Here is a 20,526-nt window from a genome sequence, read left to right as displayed (position 1 = left end):
ATTATGTATATCATGTATGCAATGCAGACAGAATTTAAGGATGTGTTGCCCTACCCAACTCAACACTGAAAGCTTTACCAAGGCACTGAAGGCTATGACCCTGATCAAACAACTTTAGAGCAAAAGTTGTATGGCGTTCTTTTAAATCCTCATCTTCCCATTCGCACAATTCCACACTCAGACATCACTCCACACCGCACGGTCTTTTCCCAACACCTATTTGAAAGTTGTGAAATGTGGACACCAAAGACTTGAACTGCTGGAGTACCGCTCTACATAAAAGGAATGTTGACGAAAGTGAGCCATTCCTCTTTTAATGCAGTCTTCTTGAGAGCTTTTCTCATTTGAATCTTTATACATATATCTAATTCTGAAACAGACAAGGCGGTTTTACTGGTCTCTTTTATTTCCATTTCAGGGCCCCGTTCCAGTTAGCGATCGAAGCGCTACGACTGTTGTAAGCCTATGTTGAAGAATGGGAGTGTAGATCACCTTAGCGCTACGACTGTTGTAAGCCTATGTTGAAGAATGGGAGTGTAGATCACCTTAGCGCTACGATCGCTTTGTGGAACGGGGCCCAGGTGGGTAAATCAGTGAAAGGAATTGGCCTTTTTTCACCATGATGTCAAATCATCGATATACCTAAAGGTTATTAAGTTTAACTTCTTGGCCAAATTGCCTTGTTTTGATTTTGCCAATCCGAGCAGACTATCCAATCCATGTGCATGAAGAAACAGGTCGGCAAGAAGAGGAGCATGACTGGTGCCCAGGGCCGGGGATGTCTCCTTGCCGAGAAGTCCTATCGCCAGATTTCTCATAGATGGTATCTGTGAGGAATTCCTGCATTTCATATATATTGTTTGCTCGGAGAAATTTTGGAGAAATTGGTTTGATTGTTAACTTCTTTATAATGAGAAACACAACGTTTCGGAGTATACATGTATGTTGTTGGTTGTTGTTAAACGCCGCACTCAACAATAGTCCAGCTATATGACGGCGGTCTGTAAATAATCGAGTCTGGAACAGACAATCCAATGATTGGTATGAGCATCGATCCACGCAATTGGGATCGATGACATGCATCAACCAAGTCAGCGAGCCTGATCACCCAATCCCGTTAGTCGCCTCTTACGACAAGCATAGCCGCCTTTTACGGCAAGCATGGGTTGCTGAAGACCTATTTTACCCCGGATCTTCACGGGTCTGGAGAACTTGCCCTGTACCTCTGAAGATAGAGATGTAACAGTATCTATGGACACCACGGCCACGCTTAGTAACAAATGCCCAATCGACACGAACTACCTCCATAAATTTGTTTAGTGAGATAGCGGTATATAATGTAAAAAATCAAATGTTTCAACAGCAAAAACGAATCATATATGGAAACGCATGTAACGTCAACATTTTAATGTGTGCATATAATTAAAATACACAAGTATTGCAATTTTTAACAATATTTCAGAAATTAATTCCCTATTACGACTATCTTTTTAGTTTTAAATGAGGAAGGTTGTTTGTTGATTTGTTTGTTAAAACACCACACTCAGCAATATCCCAGCTATATGTAAATAAACGAGTCTGGACCAGATAATCCAATGATTGACATCATGAGCATCGATCCCGTTTAGTCGCCTCTTACGACAAGCATAGTCACCTTTTAGGCAAGCATGAGTTGCTGAAGACCTTTTCTACCCCAGATCTTCACGGGTCTAAGGAAGGATGTCATACATGTTATAGATTCAGTCTGGCGTGGTGCAGGAATTAACGATTGGGATTAAGGGGTATTTCGCTGAATATTGTTTCACGATCGAGACATGGCAACATAATGAATAGTGTCCAACATTGATTAAAAGACATAAGAGCACAACGGAATTTAGGCCATTGGTGCGAACAATACGCACCCGACTGTGATTTCTGTGTTTATGTAGTAATTCTATTAATTGTAATTTGTAATTATTACAGCAATTGAATCTCTCGTTAAATTGAAACATTTCTGATTTGAATAACAGAGTTTTCGTTAAGGTTTAGATTTGAACCGTGAGAAAAATGCCATACAATCGTTAGAAACGTGTACATTCAGGTGAGTCATATTCAGAATGCAGAATGATAGACTTGTTTAACCTGCAGCCGCATTGCTACCTCAAATGTCTCAATGAAGAAAAGTAAACCTTGCAATAGTCATACTGTGAACACTTTGTTATCCTCTTGATATACTTGTAAAATATTATTTTGAAAGTAGAGTTATATGTATCTTACGCAAATACATTAATAGAATAATAAAGTTTCTCTTTCTTGTACATAAACACATAGAAGGACATTAAACGCACAGCTAACGATTTGGATACAACACATCTTGATTGTTGTTAGACATGACCCAATTACTATTCTAAAAGCTCAGCCATTGAATTTTAATTGTAACTGGTTGAACATTTTATATATTTACATTTGCTGCATATCAGTTGGTTATTATAAGGGAGACGGTTACATACACATGCGTATGGAATACTGTAAGGGACATTCTCGCGACCTCGCATTCTCGCGATCTCGACCTTTGAAAACGAGTTAAATATGCCCAAAACACCAGAATGCCAGATCGCGAGATTGGCCAAAACCTCGCGATCTCGCATTCTCGTGTTTTTGGTACTTGGCACTTTTTGTCAAAAGTCGACAATGCGAAAATGCGACATTTGAACATGATGCAAAATCTCGCAATCTCGCAATCTCGACTTGACAAATTAGGCCACAAAAACACGAAATCGTGAGAACGCGAGAATGCGACATTTCATTTTCCTCGCGATCTCGCGTTCTCGTGTTCTCGTTTTTTAGACGCTGTCCGTGCGCATGCGTAATATCATAAGGTCAAGGCGCATGCGCACGTTAGTAGTCCGGTGGTCATGCTTCTTTCATGCTCTTCATTCTCCAGGCAGCATTTAGCAAACTTATGACTTGGGCTTGAAAATGCTATCATGTAATTTATATACACAAAGTCCTATATGTAGCCTAGAGTAGAGTCCTCTCCCTTTGGTACAGTTTCCTATGTACTTTAAATTAAAATCCTCAACATGCTCAATATAATTTAACAAAAGAAATTGTGTACATGAATGTCCAGTGATAGTGAAAACATTAAAGTGTGAGGAAACTGGAAACAAAATATCACTGTCAGTGAGAAAGTAAATATTGCTTAAAGCCACATCAACAGTATTGCAGCTATTCGCGGCGACACCATCAGTCATAGAAATAACTACAGGCCAGTGGTTTTCTCCACGAGGCAGTATTATACACGGCTAGCATATTCATCAAAACAAAATTCTCAAAGACCAATTTGAAGCATTCGGCTAAAATGAGATTGTCCGATGTTTTTACACGACATCATTGTCGCTACTTTAGGCCATACAAAATTAATTAATAGATTTTCATCCCGCCTTACATTATTCTATTGCCTCAAAGTTCCTAGAAATAGAAATATCGCTAATATGTGTGTTCCTACTCCGTACACGTAGCCCATCTGAACAAGATGATACATGTGAATCGCACCCTTCGACAGCAATTGTACACAGATGCCCTAAATAGTTCCATAAGAAAACAATAAAATGTTAAAAATAAAATGCGTTCCGTCTCCCATGTATTTTAAAATTCAATCAAACTCGAACTAATAATTCATTGCGGCCTTGACATCCACATGATGGGCATGCTTATACTGGAAAAGTACCCCCAATATCCAGCCTGAGGGACCGGCATGGCTCTGAATAAGTGAGTGAGTTTGGCTTAACACCGCTTTGAACAGTATTTATATTTCAGTTATACCCTGGCTTGTCAGCTTGAAATGGGACGAAACCCACCATCATAGGTTTCTGGTACACCCAAGGAACGCAACTCTACACAGCGAATTGCGAACACACTGAACCACTAGATGACTGTATAGGTAATTGGCCGAAAAACGCGAGATTGCGACATTGGTCAAGTGTAGCAATCTCGCGTTCTCGCGTTTTTGAAAATAGTTGCCAATCACGGTTCTACATCTCCTCTGCAATGACTGGTTACGCGTACTTTGGCCAGTTGTGGAGTGTCTGCAGCGGTTCTGACGTTGACGTACACGTCGATCGAGTTCATCCCAGAGTTGTTCGATTGGGTTGAGATCTGGAGATCTGCGCCCCCCCTACACACACACAAACACACAAACACACACACACACCATGACACTACCGACACCGAAGTTGACGAATTCACGTACACAATGTTGGGCAAAACGCTCATTTCGACGACGATAAACACGTCGTCTTTCATCTCGTCGGTGAAGAAGAAATCGTGACTCATCGCTTAACCACAGTGGTCTCCAGTTTCTCAAATTCCAAGGCTGTAAGGTATGGCACCAATGCAAGCGTCGCTGTGGATGGATCTGTTGCAAAACAGGGACGATAACTGATCTTCGGGGTTGGATTCCAGCCTTGCGAAGATGGTTCCTGAAAGTCTGGTCCGATATCCTCCTCAAACCAGGGAGGCGTCCCGCAGTCTCCGTAGCTGTGGCATTGCGATGACATAGGTAGGACAGTCAAATGCAGCGATCCTGTGCAAGGGTGGTAACTCTTGGTCGGCCGTTTATCGGACGGTCTGCAGTGGAATTGAACTGTGTGTATCGGTCTAAAAGATGGCAAATGGTGCTGTGGTGGACGTTGAAGTGGCGTGCACCAGAAGACTGCGATTCCCCTCTTTAGATACGTCCTATGGCAATGTTCCCATCGGCAGCGCTGAGTCTTGGCATTTTGGAACTTGAAAAATGTTGACAATTGAATGACAAATTATTGGCTTATGCTTGCCTTTTTATAGCCACTACCACGAGTTACGAATGGCATAACTTTCACGTTATCAATGTACCTCGAGTACAAGCAAGTAATATTCATGTATGTGGTGCTGGTACAATTTTGTGTCGCCATTGTGTAGCGTAGCATTATTATGAATATGAAATCACAATAACACATTTTCTTTTTAAAACAGACGAACTGTGCGTTGGTAATGCTTTAATCTCTACATTAACAATCCCGGAAGAAAACTATCCCCTTTATTGCACCACTGTGCCCAAGCTTGTTCTATTTTGCCAACAGTCCAAACTCGAGACCTAGCAACATATCCAATTACACTGGCCCAGGCTGACCCTAGCGGGATTCGGTCAGTTCTCCATGCGATAGTCACAGCGTAGTCTGTCCCTTGGTCCTGCGCCATGACTGTGGAATTTATATTTTTTAGGTATTCTGTTTTACTAAAATTCTAGACATGTCTAGATCATACTAACCAAGTCTAGTTTAGTTGATTCCAAAACAGCAGAAGGAGAAAGGTTCTTTCGAATAAAAAAAAAAATATTTTAAAGAAAGGTTTTCATTGACTATGTGTTACTCTATCTGTTCCCAAATCCTAGAGTATATATTTGAAACGGACTCCAAGTGAAGAATGATTTGACAAGTCTAGATTGCCTAAGTTCTGGTCCTGAAATCAAGCATCGTTCTGGGATCCATTTGTATTCTATTGAGTAGATTTATAATTTTAACTACGACAATTGTATTTCTGGGATGTTGGTTGATTTTACATGTGGGTATTTAAAGATAACAAAATAATATGAAATATATATTATTTATGATGAAGCTAAGGTATGTGCACGTGTAAAAACTGTAGTTTGTAGACCAAAGAAGATCTTCAACACTTTAGATTGTATATTGTTTTGAAATGTCTCGCCTCATGAACACGTTCCTTATTTCAATATTGTATTAAAATCCACACATGACTGTACACAACGTTTATATATTTTACATGTATACGACGGCTACATGGGCAAGTATAACGGTAAACACAAACGTGTGTTTGTTTCACATTTTTTGTGTGTTGAAACACGTGTTATATTAAATGGAAAATATAAACATTTAGTCTGTTCGGGTAACTAATTCTAACTATTGTTTCCTGAATAAAATATTATTTACTTCAGGCATACACATATTATTTCGTATCATGTGACACCAGATGTTGTTATCAATCAATACTCATAACGTAAACAACCATAGAAATGTGAAACATCAATGCTAGAGAATAACCAATTTTGATTTTCCAACGAAACAAATTCCTTTTGGCTAAACGTTGACAATAGCGGTAAAAATATATTAATGGATCACTTAAAATCAGTGATAACAAATTGTTTGACAATAAATCACTCCAACTTCTAAATGCCACTCAAAGAAGTCATAAATATGTTGTTGCCTCAGATGAATAGATGAAGTAAAGCGGAACAGTACACTGTAAGCTCTTAGAACTCTTGTTTAAATGTTTGCCAGCTGGGACCATAATTATCAATACATCAGGTATGAAATATATTTACACCTTGAACGCATTGACAGAGAGTATTGTTATCTTGAACGGTTTCTGCAAACGAAGTAGACATTTTGGATTCCATTTATGCACACGAAGATGTTTTATTTATCAAAATATGCCTGTGTTTGTTTGAAGGGAACGTGTTCTTCACCGACTTTGCTGCAGGCTTCAATGCAGGGTTGGAGTACACAAAGACTATTCAGAGACAATCAATTCAATTAATTAATCAGTGCTGCTACCAGTGCAAATAAAGAATGTTTATTATAACATGTTAATGTCATTGTGTGTATATACAACACATAAATGAGGTACAAGTTTACTTTTCTACAGTTTTATATACATAAATTACAAGATTACTTTTCTACTTTTCTTGGATCACTCCATTCTAATACTGCCGCCATGACCTATGTTGTTTTAAGTTGTGTGTGACAAATGGGACACGAAACTAATGGGAGGATACCGACTACACTGGCCCAGTCTGACCCAAGCGGGATTCTCTCTCCTGGTCAGTTCTCCATGCGATACTCACAGCGTTGTGTGTCTCCCAGACCCAAGAGAATACATATGAAAAGCTCTCCAACTCAAGTCAAGGATGATTTGGCAAGTCAAGATTGCCTCAGTTTTCAAGATTACAGAAAGAAGTAAACATTTTTCCAAGTCTGGAGAGTGTTTAATGATCCGCCGCCCAAACTGATTTCTGTAGGTGATATAGAAACGGACAATGTACGCCCATCACTTTTTTAGGTATTTACCCTATACACCATCAATATTTCTTCATTACACTTTATACACATTAGACATGCACTGGACTGGCACCTTTGGCTATTAAGGGAGTTTTCAGGGATTTTTTTTCATATTGCGTTTCCAGGCATATGAGGGTAGGGACGATACCTGATAACTGTTTACCAAAGGCAAATTACCATGTTGAGTAATGTCTAGAATCACTTATGTCTTTGATTGGCATTTGGAAGTTGGAAGAACATGAATGATGGAAATTGGAAGGACCAGACGTGGTCAAAGTACTTTATAAAAGTTTTGTTTTCATTGAAACACGTAATTGCCTTTACTTATAAGACGTTAATCCCCATTGTTATTCCTCATCACCAGTGTAGTGTACTTTACTGTCAGTCAGCCTAGTGTCGGCCCGGGAGCGACAAATTTATATTTAGGAGGAAAACTCTCCGTGGCGTTCCCGGGACTAGGAAGGGCTCAGACACGGTTCACTGACACGAGGTATAGGAGTACCGCTTATCAATCGTGTTTAAATCCTAAACGGAATACACATTAGGTGTCTAAACACGTTTAGTGTCTAAACACACGATATAAAGTGCATATCATCAGGGTATAATCTTGGCAGACGGCTACACAAAATTCCAGTCAATTCTAAAATCCCAATAGATAGTATGTGTACCAAATTCACACACATGAGTTCCAAACAAGGACAGATCAACCGGAATTGCTGAGGCAGAAGGCGACCTCCCATACACATAAAACAACAACAGGAAGTGAGGTGGTCTCTGTCTTAGACAAGCTTGGGTTAGGCCAGGTTCACACAGTGCCGATTATGGCTCCCGTTTGAGATCACGAAAAGTGAAACAGTCGGATTACTATCCTCGGTGATCTGGAATGTCCTTTCATTGTCTCAACGGAGTCGTATACGTTCGTAACAGAGTCCTACGGATCGGGAAAGGTCCAGAGAGGTCGGCCAAGCACTTCCGACAGTATGGTGCGTCCCGTACCATTCGGGAAACTCAGCCGATTTTGTCTAGTCGTATTACAATCGTGACTAGGTCGTGACAAATTCTGCTGTATCGGATCAAAATCGTAACAATGTGTCTGTGTTGCCTGGACGGTGTCCTGTGGATCGGGACGCTGTGGTGATGCACGGGCGTGAATTCTTCATTGCCGTTTCTTGTCGATTGAGTCCAGATTGCGTCTAGATCTTGCCGAATGCTTCACTGTCCGGTCACTGTCGGATCTCTGTCGGATCGCATTCGGGAGAATCGGGACGCTGTCGGGACGAATTCGGCTGGAAACGGCTGAATCGGGACGCTTCCTGAACAATATCTGATTATTTCCCGCCATGTATACCAGGATCTTGATCAGACTTTTGACACATTTTAATCGGGAATGGTCCTATCAAGGAAGGCAGTAAGAATCCTGAATGTGTGACTGAGCCCTTAGGCAAGGTACTCCGGGGCACCACCACCACCACTACTACTAGTATGTGCTGACATGGGGCATAGTGCTTCTTGTATATATGTGGTGAAAGTGCCCAAGGAATAAGGCCGTTTTCTCTGTGGTAACGGGTTAGATTTATAACACAGAGATTTGGGGAGGCTCACTCTGATCCGATCGCGCGCATGTTGGTTTGGTTGGTTTGGTTGGTTGGTTGGTTGGTTTGTTGTTTAACGCCGCAGCAATATTCCAGCTATATGACGGCGGTCTGTAAATAATCGAGTCTGGACCAGACAATCCAGTGATTGATATCATGAGCGTCAATCCACGCAATTGGGAAGGATGACATGCATCAACCAAGTCAGCGAGCCTGACCACCCGATCCCGTAGTCGCCTCTTACGACAAGCATAGTCACCTTTCACGGCAAGCATGGGTTGATGAAGGCCTATTCTACCTAGGATCCGCATGTCGTTTCATAAGTGTCAGGTCGAGGCCTTGCTTATTTGTGTTACGTTTAAGGGTGGTGGGGTCGATGGATGGGGTCTGCGCTCTCGCTAAGCTATGTTTCGTTTTCAGCTCAGTCACACGTGTTGTCTTCGAAAAGGATAAGTTATAATTCCATACTGAAAGGCCTCAGGCCCATAGTACAATTCTGTTTTCGGTGGTTACAGATCCGTTTAACAGGTCATATTCTAATTAACATAGCATGATATATGAACATTGATAAATTTTTAGAGCATCTTTATCAGTTGTTGACATGATCGTTGTAAATGTTTGTAGAGTGGGATGTACATAACGAGGCAGATAAATATATTTTCTTCTAAGGTGGTCGTATGAAAAATGAAACAAACAGAAAATGAAACTCACCTTCAATCACATTTAAACCACATTGCTCACATATTCTCAATTCTCTGGCTATGTTTCTATGCCTGCCTACTTCGATCCTAAGTCTATGAGAGCTGCATCTAAATTGTGCTGAACTTATTCTAAACCTTTTAAAGTTGATGTCAAACAAATAGGATTCTGGGGAAATTGTTGTCTTGAAAAGCTTGTAATAATTGCATTTTGCCCATGCGATGCCCATTTTTGTAAGTATATATCCTTAAGTCTTTGGCGTAAAGATACTAAAAATGAATCTGAATTGTTTGATACACATTGATTATGCCAAACATACCCATAGCAGCAATCATTTAATAACGACTTTACATCATATACCCAATTGCTGATTCCATGTTTTTCATACAATAACATCATATTGTAACATTTTCTAGGTAATCTATCAATAGGCATTTTAAGAATCTTGAACCAATACTTGAGAATTCTAATATGTTGAAAGATGTAAAGTGGTACACGTCCACATTCACCATATACCACAACACTCGATGTAGCGTTTTTTACCCCAGGGAATCGTTTACAAGCATATAGATGGAGCAGTTCAATAGTTCTGTATTCAGTATGCCCCCAGACCTCTGCTCCATATTGTGAGGTTGTTCCCGGTACTGGACAGCTTCGCCCGAACACAACGGTCCCCCACGGGAGTGCGTGGCTGCACGTGGAATCAAATACTACATGTATGACGCGTGATCCGATTTCGATTGTAAGCAGTCTCGTTATTGTCCTTGTGAATTGAAGTAAACGTCTTGTGTTTGTGTTGTATGTTAGGTGGGCCCGAAGAGCTTACAATATAAAATAATTTGAATAATTTTCGTATCAAATATTTTAAAAAGGTTTGATACGAAAGATCAGTGAAAGTTTTTAAACTATGTAAGATTCCCATTTGTATCTTTTTTGCCTGCATTGCTGGTGTGGTAATTCCACGATAATCTGCCTGTGAAGGTTACCCCCAGATATTTATAAGAAGTGACAATTTGTAACGGTTGTGAGTTGAAGAACCATTTTTCCCTACTTGATAGTTTATTTCCCTTTTTGAAAACTAACACTTTCGTTTTCTCAGTGTTAACTTGGAGTTTACAATTAGAACAGTACAGCTCCATTTGATCTATCAAATTCTGTAAACCTTTTATCGTGCTAGAGAACAGGACTATATCATCAGCAAAAAGCAACAGAAATATCTTAACAATATCTGGATGCAGCTGTATACCATCCGTACAATTTTCCTTAATTTGTGCAGCCAGTTCATTGATGAAAAACAGAACAGGAGGGGGCTAAGAATACAGCCTTGGCGTACACCAATGTTACATATGGAGACATCAGAGTATATATTCCCCGATTTTTAATACATGACTTTACATTTTGATAAATATTGCATAATAATTTACCCATTTTATTACTCACACCATTTGAAAGAAACAATGACCACATTATATTTCTGCTTACAGAATCAAACGCTTTTTTGAAATCTACAAAAATTGCATAAAATTGTCCACCTTTTTTCTGCATGTATTTGTGAATAATCGCATTAAGTACGAAAATATTATCTGTGGTTGAGTACCCTTGTCTAAAATTATAAGCCCAGTGACAAAGGGCAGATCATTCAGTAACCATTTTCTTTTAAAGACATGTTGCCCTGTTGTTCCGCAACTTCTTGTCATGTCTGCTGTTTCCGGTGATGGACATATCATGTTGTTTGATTCAAGATTTTACTTAGATTGGGGTACATGTCTTCCAAATCTTACCCCCCTGAACCTGCAAAATCAAATGTCACCAAACTTGTAACTTTCTGAGAATTGTCTCCATACATAACACATGACTCAAAAGAAGTTAAAGAACACCCGCTTTTTTCATGTGAGTATACATATAGTTCATCTGGCATGGTTAGGTAATTTAAGATCGCGAAAAACTCGCGAATGGATCCAGGGATTTCTATAGGATTTACCGCTATAGATTTACCGGAATGCCCTGGAGATATAGAGAATGGTGGTGGGTGGTGAGGTGAAATGGGGTTTAACGTCGCGTCCAAGATTATTGCGCTTATATAGCGACGTGCATGTACGTGTGTGTGTTTGTGTGGCTGCTTGTACTAGTCCGGACTGATGCCGATTTATAGTGCTAGCTCACTGAGATACCATGCCGCAGTTTAACATGAATACCCCACTCAGACACAGTATACTGACCGACCGAGCCGACCAGTGCTTGTTTAGCCCCTTAATGCCGAGCGCCAGACAGGGTAACAACAAGTACCACCTTTTAACGTCTTTTGGTATGACGCGGCCGGGGATCGAACCCCAGACCTTCCGCTCTCCGGGCGGACGCTCTACCACTAGACCACGGAGGCGGTCATAGAGAATGGGCCATGGGGATTAACTATATTCATAAGAACAAATCGGTTTTTTAAAACTTGTTTTGGGGAGTTATTATTATTTTTACTATTTATGTTTTATTCATATCCGATGTGCAAGTAACAATACATATGTTTGCCCATTTTTTACACGATTCGACATTTTCGCGATCTCGCGTTCTCGTGCTATTGTGCCAATTGCCTACAGTCATCTAGTGGCTCAGTCCCCCGAGGCGTCGCAATTCGCTGTGTAGACTTGCGTTCCTTGGGCGTGCCAGAAACCTATGATGGTGGGTTTCGTCCCATTTCAAGCTGACAAGCCAGGGTATAACTGAAATATGAATACTGTTCAAAGCGGTGTTAAGCCAAACTATCTCACTTATTCAGAGCCATGCCGGTCCCTCAGGCTGGATATCGGGGGGTACTTTTCCAGTATAAGCATGCCCATCATGTGGATGTCAAGGCCGCAATGAATTATTAGTTCGAGTTTGATTGAATTTTAGAATACATGGGAGACGGAACGCATTTTATTGTTAACATTTTATTATTTTCTTTTCGAACTATTTAGGGCATCTGTGTACAATTGCTGTCGAAGGGTGCGATTCACATGTATCATGCGTGTTCAGTAGGGCTACGTGTACGGAGTAGGAACACACATAATAGCGATATTTCTATTTCTAGGAACTTTGAGGCAATAGAATAATGTAAGGCGGGATGAAAATCTATTAATTAATTTTGTATGGCCTAAAGTAGCGACTATGGTGTCGTGTAAAAACATCCGACAATCTCATTTTAGTCGGTGTCCTCCCATTAGTTAGACGTCCCAATAGTTAGATAGCTTATAACAACACTTTAAACGGTTGGGTGCACACTAATACTTATGCTTGTTACCTCAGACTTTTAAATGGAATAGTCCAGATAAGATCTGACAAACAAAGCAAAGCAGCTTTAAATAGACACTTTAATATTAATGTCGCTCTTCCCTTCTTCCTCTTTAACCTCTATCAAAAAGAACTCACCGAATAAAATAAAAACTAAAAACTAAATCACCAATCACCCGAACCCAATAATGGAAGGACTAAATATTTTTCAGTGAAACGCCAACGGACTCACCTCCCACGGCCATGAACTAAAAACTAAATTTAAACTAAATAAAGGCCCTCACATGTATTTGCTTGTATACAGGAAACCAAATTCTCAAAAAAATCCAAATTCACACTACCTAACTACAACTCAGTTAGAACTGACAGAGCTAAACCGAAAACAAGAAGATCCGCAGGAGGAAACGATCTATTCGAGTGCCTATAAACATAAAAACATGAAACCCGCCTCCCCAATCCTCCAGCTAAACAATCAAACAATCAAATTTCAAAAACAAACCAAATTCTTAGGACTTATTTTTGATGAACATCTCACCTGGGATGCTCACATCCAAAACCTAACAACTTTTCCGACTGATGCGTATTTCGCACACGGGCCCGGCCAGGCCATTTAATGTGAAAGGGGCGAAAGTGATGTGTGCAACCCAAGAGGGGGCTTTAGGGGTTGCTCATATAGAATTTGAGAATTTTGAGATTCGGAATAGATGCCGATGGGGTTGGGGAGTACAACTAAGGGAGCTGGGTATGGTGGATGTTTGTTTGTTTATGTGATTTTGATTTGGTAGATTATAGTGTTTTTAGATGCGTTTTATTAATTCCGTTTTTATTAAGAATACGCCTAAGGCCTTGAAGTTTTCTTGTTTATTTTGTGGGTTTAGTATTGTTTCTAGAGTGAGAGCCTTGTTTAGATTGAGGGTGGTGTGTAATGCGGTTTGATGTGTTAGGTAGTGTGTGCAGTGGATGAGTGCGTGTTCTGGGGTTTCTACTTCTTTGCAGTGTGGGCAGTTACCTGTAGTGTGTTTTTTATAAAAAAAATTGATGGATGGAGAATTTTTGGTTTGGTTAGTGGTTTGCTTAGTACTTTTTTTATTTGACAATTTGAGTTTAGATATAGGTTATGCCATTTTTTGGTGATTTTTTGCATGTTTACGCTTTTAATTTCTGATTTTGAGATGGGTAAGTTTAAGCTTATTTCTTGGATTTTGAGGGATAGTTTGGCTGCCTTATCGGCGTTTTCAATACCGTATATCCCTACGTGGGCGGGTATCCACAAGAAGGTTATTTGTTTGCCTGCCTTAGTTAGGACGTTGGAGCTTTTGAGTATTTGATTTATTAATTTAGGTCAGTTTTTGGTATTTAATGATACGTACCCCAAGATCATTTATATTTGTTTGATGAGTAGATAATCTCAACTCAACTCAGTTTACATGTGCTGAGAGTAAGGTATTTTAGATTAATTAAACGAAATTGTAACATATATACTCCCTAAACTGTGAGTCCCCTATCCCTACTCAGTACTTAAATCTAATTAGGACTGATCCATTACACCTGTAGGTACAATCCCTCTTTGCCTAAGTAAAATTGTCTAACAATTGGGACGTCTAACTAATGGGACGTCTAACTAATGGGATATAACCTTTTAGTCGAATGCTACAAATTGGTCTTTGAGAATTTTGTTTTGATGAATATGCTAGCCGTGTATAATACTGCCTCGTGGAGAAAACCACTGGCCTGTAGTTATTTCTATGACTGATGGTGTTGCCGCGAATAGCTGCAATACTGCTGATGTGGCTTTAAGCAATATTTACTTTCTCACTGACAGTGGTATTTTGTTTCCAGTTTCCTCACACTTTAATATTTTCACTATCACTGGACATTCATGTACACAATTTCTTTTGTTAAAGTATATTGCGCATGTTGAGGATTTTAATTTAAAGTACATAGGAAACTGTACCAAAGGGAGAGGACTCTACTCTAGGCTACATATAGGACTTTGTGTATATAAATTACATGATAGCATTTTCAAGCTCAAGTCATAAGTTTGCTAAATGCTGCCTGGAGAATGAAGAGCATGAAAAGCATGACCACCGGACTACTAACGTGCGCATGCGCCTTGACCTTATGATATTACGCATGCGCACGGACAGCGTCTAAAAAACGAGAACACGTGTTTTTGTGGCCTAATTTGTCAAGTCGAGATTGCGAGATTGCGAGATTTTGCAGCATGATCAAATGTCGCATTCTCGCGTTGTCGACTTTTGACAAAAAGTGCCAAGTACCAAAAACACGAAAATGCGAGATCGCGAGAACGCGAGATTTTGGCCAAATCTCGCGATCTCGCATTTTATTTAGCTCGTTTCCAAAGGTCGAGATCGCCCTTACAATATTCCATACATGCGTGTAATTATATACTTAAAGTATATACACAGTGAGCACAGTACCCCAAACTCCCGTACACGCACATTATCTCATAGTTGAGAGGTAGTTATAGTTCATTTTACATTGATGTGTTTTTGTTTATACGTGTATTATATACATTAGATAGATAGCTTTTGTCATGAAAATTGATGTGCTTTCGGACCCTTACAAGCATGGGGTAAATGTGACCTATTCACAACGAAACTCGAAACTGAGTTCACATTTTCTTTACACTGCATAAAGAAGGATAATTCAACCAATACCTTGAAATTACTTATTAATACAATAACTAAATAAGACTACATTCTCGAATCCTGAATCCTGCCCAACAGGACCCTCTCCGTGGTCTAGTGGTAGAGCGTCCGCCCAGAGAGCGGAAGGTCCGACGTTCGATCCACGCCCGCGTCACTTTAGTATCGTAAAGCTAAAAGAGTTATGCATATTTTATGGAAAACATTTTGAAATAAGCTTCAATTAGGTGAGCTGTTTGTTTGACACACATGGCCGTCTTTCCGCAGCTCAGCCAGTTTGCATATTGTTCAATTACTGACAAGCGAAAAGAGCGACAATTCCAACAAAGATATGTTTTCCCAAAGGTTTCAACCTCTGCGTGACCTTGACCTTCAGACCGATTTCCGTCAAAAGTCACTAGGCCCGCATCATTAGTACGGAGATGTACCAAATTTCATGAAATCCTACCCAGAAGTATTTTCTACAGTCTGTTAATAAGATTTGAAGCACCATAATGACCTTAGAGTGACCTTTCTGTGACCTTAACCTCATTTTAAGTCATGTTATGCTCTAACTCTGTCTGAGCGAAAAGAGAGAAAATTTGAAGAAAGCGATTTGTTCCCGAAAGGTTAACCTCTGCTTGACCTCGAGCGTCGGACCGACTTCCGCCAAAAGTCACTGGGCTGCAACGTGTTAAGATGATAATATCATCTCACGTGTCTCGAAATTTGAACCAACGGTTTACTCGAAAAGTTTTTAGCAAGTGAGTGACATTTTATAGACAATGACCTTGACCTCAACATGACATGCGTCAAACGAATTCCCCAGACCTCTATGTCTCATATATGATTGATCACAGTTTGACCTTGAGGTGGACGAGTTATTCACAAAACAAAATGCAGCGGCGGCGGCGGCGGTTGTGGATAAATCCTGACAAAAGTCGTAAAGCTTAATTATGTCTATTCAAGTAAGACTCTCTTTATTTGATATTACATAGTAATATACATAGTAATATTACATAGTAATATCAAAAGCAGGTCAACACCTTTAGGGATGCAGCCATAATTACGAAAAGATAGATGGGCATGTTTTAAGATTGTTGTACAATCATTTTTTGGTATTCTGAGCATTACTTCAACAAATACCAATACCATGGCATTTTTGTAAAGTTTCTCCAAGCAGAAAATGAATTATTGAACTGTAATTTACCTTATGAGGTCCCTATATCACGAAAACTAGTTACACGTCTCATCTGAAGAATGTGAACACTGAGGGTTGAAACTGCACGATGCCAGGGAGACAGTTAGAACACACTACAGACCTGTGTCGCCAAACACATTACGTCGGTTGTCGGCGGCAAATCTCAGGTGCCGACGTCCCGAGTGTGTTGAACGTCGTTCACCCTCTCCAAAACAATTACAAATCCGATTACACTATTGCTGGGTGACTGGTGTAAGGGAGGTAACTCTGATGGTTTACTATTCAGTCTCGACAGTTTGTCGCAAGGATATTTGTGACTTGTGTATGTCAGTTATATATTTGAGTTGAAGCAAAAAACTATGTTGAACTACAGTCTCTACCGACTGCGAGGTCTAGTGGTAGAGCGTCTGCGCGGTGAGCGGAAGGTCCAGGGTTCGATCCCAAGCCGCGTCATACCAAAAGACGTTAAAAGATGGTACCTTCTTGTTACCCTGTCTGCCTCTTGGCATTAAGGGGATAAAGCAAGGATTGGTCGGCTCGGAGTCAGTATACTGTGTCTGAGTGGGGTATTCCTGTTAAACTGCGGCATGGTATCTCAGTGGGCTATCAGTATAAAATCGGCTTTAGTCAGGACTAATACAAACAACCACACACACACACACACGCGCACGTGCATGCACGTCGCTTTATAAGTGCAATAATCTTGAACGCGAAGTTAATCCCCATTTCACCTCACCTCACCTCTTTTACTATGGAGGCAAAAAGGAGAGATAGACAATCAGAAAAGAATATTTATGATTAGACCTATATGGAAGTCATTACAAACTGAACCTCTTTGCACGAGATAAATAAATAAACAATTGTACAGAATTAAATATACAATTATTTTCAGGCATGGGCGATATGCATTGCCGCAGATAACAAAGTTGATATCTGATATCTTTTTATGTGACATTCTTTTCCTGATCACGTCCATGCCATATAATAAATGACCAGTCCCTTAATGGTGTTGACATTTATCAAATTTTATGTGAAAATAGAACTGTGTGGCCTGGCGACTGGTCTGTCTTCATGCTGATGGACAGATCGTGCACCTGCCGCCACACGTGACAGTCTGATCCATCCCTTCCCACGCCGAGCGTGTGTATAGTTGTAGACAACAGTTGCGAGGAGGTGAGATGAGGTGAAATGCGTCCAAGATTATTGCACTTATATAGCGACGTACATGTACGTGTGTGTGTTTGTGTGGCTGATTGTACTAGTCCGGACCGATACCGACTTATAGTGCTAGCTCACTGAGGTACCATGCCGCAGTGTAACATGAATACCCCACTCAGACAAAGTATACTGACTCCGAGCCGACCAGTCCTTGTTTTAGTCCCTTAATGCCGAGCGCCAGACAGGGTAACAACAAGTACCATCTATTAACGTCTTTTGGTATGACGCGGCCGGGGATCGAACCCCGAACCTTCCGCTCTCCGGGCGGGCGCTCTACCACGAGACCACGGAGCGGTCACAGTTGCGAGGTACCAAGCAGAGAGTATGACCATTTGGAGCGGGCTGCGGGATGTACTGCGTTAGGTCCTTTGAACATGTGGCGGGTTCTTCTTATTGCGATTCAAACGTAATGGAAATTGTGTCCTTTTTGTAATTTGTAGGGCTATTTCTTTTTATGTATGTATATGTTCCATATAAGGAATAGAAGTTATGGATGTCAACTTCTTTAAAATGAGGAACACAACGTTCGGAGTATACATGTATGTTGTTGGTTGTTGTTAGCACTCAGCAATAGTCCAGCTATATCACGTTAGTCTGTGAATAATCGAGTCTGGACAAGACAATCCAGTGATTGACATCATGAGCATCGGTCCACGCATTTGGGATCGATGACATGCATCAACCAAGTGAGCGAGCCTGATCACCCGATCCCGTTAGTCGCCTCTTACGACAAGCATAGTCGCCTTTTACGGCAAGCATAGGTTGCTGAAGACCTATTCTACCCTGGATCTTCACGGGTCCGGAGTATGTGCTTACTCCTTCATCACCTGATGATGGTGTTCCTCATAATAAAGAAGTTGACATCCACAAATTCTTTTCGTTATGTGTATCACTTCTAAATGCCTTTCAAAGTCTATATATTCCATAGTTTGGTAGCTATCTGTTGGTTTTCTTCCTGGGGACAGTTAACGTCTTTTGGGATGTAACTGTACATTTGTTATCCTTTTAACAAAACACGTTAAACGATTGTACTTGATGTTACACTGCCTGGCACTCGTCATTACGGGGGTAAAACAAGGAGTGTGCTGTGTCTGAGTGGGGTATTATATCTCATTGGGATACCGGTTTAAAACCGAAACACAAGCACACACAAGCACACACAAACACACACATACACATATATATCCTCAGCAGTGGATCACTCTACAGTTACTCTGTATCGACAGACATCTCGGCAGTGGATCACTCTACAGTTACTCTGTATCGACAGACATCTCAGCAGTGGACCACTCTACAGTTACTCTGTATCGACAGACATCTCGGCAGTGGATCACTCTACAGTTACTCTGTATCGACAGACATCTCAGCAGTGGATCACTGTACAGTTACTCTGTATCAACAGACATCTCAGCAGTGGATCACTGTACAGTTACTCTGTATCAACAGACATCTCAGCAGTGGATCACTCTACAGTAACTATGGAATACTGTAAGGAACATGTTCCGATGTTCGCGATCTCCAATTTTCCCAATATCGCACATTCTGGTATCGTCAATACACAAGTGTTAATGCACTACGTTCCTCCATCACCATGACAACAGTAGTAGTATAGGTAATGGGGGTTCTGGACCACTTCCACTGGAGCCAGATTTATATACCTATACTGCTACTACAGGTGGCATTTTTTATGTGTAAATGACTATGCGATTCAACGATAGTCATGAGATTAAACTAAATTGACTCTAGCTCACCACCACCTGGAGTCAATCAATGCTTATTCTATGATATAATTTTTTATAGGTAATGGTGATTCTGCCGCAACTCCACTCGAGCCAGATTTATATACCTATACCACCACTACAGGGGAAATTTTTTAATGCAAAATGATGATGCCATTCAACGATAGTCATGAGATTAAACTAAATTGTAATGAAAATATTCTCTATTATTTTTAACGAAGCAAAATAAAGTATACACTCATGTTTGTTGGTGACGAAACAAACAAGAAATGGTTATTCGATGGCGATGGTGACACGGATAGCGTAGGTGTTGTTACATGCGTCCTGTCACGGCGACTGTCTGCAGCCTAGTCACGTGCACGTTTGGGTTGCATTGTTCAATTCCAGCTTCCAAGTGGATACTTTCTCTTGACCGGCAGCTTGTATGTATGTGTTATTGATTCGGAAATGTAGACCATCCGGCCCATAATTCACAAACAATTTACAAACAATATATTGATGAAAGATCCGCCTTTATACATTCAATGCATTACTATCAATACAAAATATCAACAAATAGTATACTTTCATATCATTGTGTTTTTAATCCTTTGTTTTCCCACACTGAAACCATACATTGTTTGTATGCACCTAGTGTCTGTGCATGTTGGTTGTCACAAATGTTCATGATATTGTATTATTAAATAGTCCGTTCACAACGCTAAAACACTGACTCCGCAAATTCTCATACAAAGGACAGATCAACACAAAATGTTTTAATTTAATTTAATGTTCTTCATCGTTGATAACTTACTTTAAACAAAAATGTTTACAAGATAAATATGATCTTTCTTCGTACAAAATATTTTCCAATTTTGCCCTGAATTTTATACGATGGAAGAACGTTGTGTAAACTAACCCGAAGACTTTCTACATTTTCACTATTCGTGAAAGGCCGGGATTACAGCATCGTGAGAACGTGAAAATGTCCGTTACTGTATTTCCCAGCAAACAATTAACCCAGTATAGCTTGATGGTTCAGTCAGAATCCCTATATATTGGCGTACATGTAATTGGCTATCATTGTGTCAA

This window comes from Haliotis rufescens, unplaced genomic scaffold (assembly GCF_023055435.1).
Source record: "Haliotis rufescens isolate VD_foot unplaced genomic scaffold, xgHalRufe1.0.p SCAF_26, whole genome shotgun sequence".
Taxonomy (NCBI): domain Eukaryota; kingdom Metazoa; phylum Mollusca; class Gastropoda; order Lepetellida; family Haliotidae; genus Haliotis; species Haliotis rufescens.
This window is presented reverse-complemented; position numbering follows the sequence as displayed.